Below are 3203 nucleotides of genomic sequence, written 5' to 3'. Positions count from 1 at the left end.
TTTTCTCCTCTCTAGAGACCTTTGTTTTTTATTTTTTCTTTTCTTTTTCCCTTTGTAGGTTTCTTCATTTTTCCTTAGAGAAAGAAAATGGCCTCCGTAGATTGGGTCGATGTTACTGTTCTAGGGGAGGAGCCGTTGGTTGATGCGGAGTTTATTACTCATCTTCGCACCCACCACCGGCTCTGTACTTCGGATGAGGATGAGCCTAAGTAAGAATTGCTTATCCCAGGTTCAGAGGACCGAGTTTGCCATGGGAGAGCCAACGAAACAGCTCCTCATTTCTTCTTTATGTATGAGTGCATGATCACCCGTCTGGGCGTCTTTCTACCCTTTTCAGATTTTGAGATGTCTGTTTTGCAGCATTGTCGGGTTGCCCCTACCCAGCTTCACCCCAACTCTTGGGGTTTCTTGAAAATTTATCAATTTATTAGCCATGCTCTGGATTTTCCGACCTCTCTGAAAATTTTTTTCTATCTTTTTCATATGACCAAGCCCTTTAGTGGGCTAAACAATAAACAACAATGGGTTTCCTTCCGAGCCATACAAGGTCGGAGAATTTTCACCCTTTTTGATGAATCCTTCCATGACTTCAAAAATTATTTTTTCAAAGTGCAAGCTGTAGAGGGTCAACACCCCTTTTTTTTGGATGATAACTCTTCTCCTCGTTTTCCCTTATATTGGCTGGAGGCCTCCCCTTGTGAGAAATATGGTCTGGATGACCTGGATGAAGTAGAGGCTGCTGTTGTGGGGTTCCTCCGAGAAGTGTGGGGGAGGGCCCCATATTTGGATACTAAAAAGTTTCTCCAAGGGTCTCTGACCTTTATCCAATCACAGCTAGGTAGCTTTCTTTTGTCTGTTAGATTCCCGACTTGTTAACTGATCATTCCGACTTGTTTGATTCTTTAGCTATTGTTTTCTTTTTCAGAAATGGCAAAGACAAACGCTCAAGAATCTTTCCAGAGAGTCCAGGAGGCCAAAGCTAAGTCTCGTGCTCGGGCTGGTGGTGCCAGGGTTATCTCTCCTCCTCCTCCTCCTCGGAACGTTGGGACTCTTTCCAAGCCCATGGTGATTTCTTCTTCAGCTCCCTCTCAGCCGCCCCCCGTCGTCCGACCTTCCCCTGATCCAAAGAAGCGCAAGACCTTAGAGTCTGGTTCTTCTGGTGAGGTTAAGGCGGACGCTCTTGCGTTCGTCCGAAAGAATATCTGTTGAGTTAAGATATTAACAAAATTAATTAATGATGACAAACATTATTTTTGGCAAAATAAATAATTAGAGTTGTTAAATTAACAAGTATACATTGCTAATTATTTATGTTATGCTGCAGGCCATAATTCAATTTTGGTAGCCCAAGTTGAATGAATAACAAAACAAAGCTAATGGGCTGAATGAAAAGTGTGATTAAAGACAAGCCCAAGTCATTCATATCAAACGAGTTCCATAGAAGCATAGCAAGGCACCACGGGCCAAAAAGAGAAGAACCCGATCCAAGCTTGAAATTGTTTTCAATTTCCCACCATCTTGCTCCAACCAAAGCAACGTCTCTCTCCTCTCCTATCAAGTCACATCAAGACTTCAGTAAAGTAAAAAAGAGAAAAAGAAGAAAAGCTTCCTCCATAAGCCAGTAACCAAAGAAGCAAGAAAGAGAAAATCTAAGATTGAAGCACAAAAGCAAAAGCAGAAAATCTAATACAAATCAAGCTTAAGAAAGGTAATCCATCTCATCTTGCATGCATCAGATCTTCATCCTTTCTTCCCTACTCTCTGTTCTATCCGAAAATGGCATTCAAAGAAAAAGTTGATCTTTGTTCTTCACTGCTACAAATCCACGGTCACAAGAGATTCTTGGGGACCAAGTTGCATCTCTATGGTTCAGATTTGGTTGACCATTGGAAAACAATTTCGGTTACTCCTTCATGGCTTTCGGTCAAGTTGGAAAAGTCAGAAGGAAAGGTTCTACTTTGATGATTAAGAAGAAAAAGTGAGCTTGTGGGTTGGTAAAGCTCAAGGCTCAAGATGTTGACCTTGGAAGAAGAACCAAGGAACATGCAAGGAGATAAAAAGAAGCTTGTTGTTCGATCTGAGGCAAGGAGAAAAAAACCAGAGTTTGAGAAGTTGAGTTCTGTGAAGTATTCCCTGTGAAGTTCCTCTACTTGGACAATGCTCTCTATCAAAGAAGCATTCTGCCAACACTGAAGAACAAATTCAAAGGTTTGCAAAGCTGGTTTTTCACATAGATTAGAGGCTGTTGATGAAGTCAATCTCCTTCATGTTTTATTGATTGTAATGTACTTTTCCAAGTTTATCTTTCTGTAATTTCTTGTGAGAAAAGGCATTGTGAGAAAGCTCAAGTAAAAGCCATGAGTGGAAAAAGGCTGAGTGATACACTTGAGAGAAAAGCCTAGAGTTATTTTCTGATTTCTTTAGGTTGGTTAAGTGTCTTGTATCTTGTACCTGTTTGGTATCCCTTTCTTAGTTGGGTTAGCACTAAGAGAAAATAGTTAGGTGTTAGCATAGCCAATGTCAAGTTAGGTTAGAACTTGAGTGTGAAATTGGTGTATGTAATTCTGTTAACTATAGTGAAATTCTTCCATATTTGTGGAGGAGACTGGATGTAGGTTGCATAGCACAAAGCAACCGAACCAGGATATATGCTGGTGTTACCTTTTCTTCTCTGTCATGTTCTGTTTTTCTGATATTCATGAGACAAAAGTAAATTGTCTCATAAATTTTCGCTGCTAAGTCCAAACAGAATCAGATTTGTAACTTTGCAAAAAGAGGGTCAAAACTGCAACTAAAAAGGAAGGCATAGATTCAACCCCCCTTCTCTAAGCCTACCACAACCTTCAATTGGTATCAAGAGCTAAGGTCTCAAGAATCAAGCTTAACCGCTTGGAGCAAAGATCCAATGGCAAACAACTTGGGCACAACCACAGTTGCCTACACCCTCACTGAAGGTCAGTCAAACAACCGACCACCTTTCTTCAACGGGAAGAACTATTCCTACTGGAAAGAAAGGATAAGGATCTTCATCCAATCCATTGACTACAACCTATGGAAGATCGTTGTGAGCGGTCCAAAGATCCCAACAAAAACAAGTGCTGATGGAGTGGTGACTCCAAAAGAAGAAGCTGAATGGAATGAAGATGATAAGAAGAAGATAGAGCTGAACGCTAAAGCAATCAACCTTCTTCATTGTGCTATCA

The sequence above is a fragment of the Arachis duranensis genome, chromosome 1, assembly GCF_000817695.3.
Source record: "Arachis duranensis cultivar V14167 chromosome 1, aradu.V14167.gnm2.J7QH, whole genome shotgun sequence".
Classification (NCBI taxonomy): Eukaryota; Viridiplantae; Streptophyta; class Magnoliopsida; order Fabales; family Fabaceae; genus Arachis; species Arachis duranensis.
Note: the sequence above shows the minus strand (reverse complement) of the source record.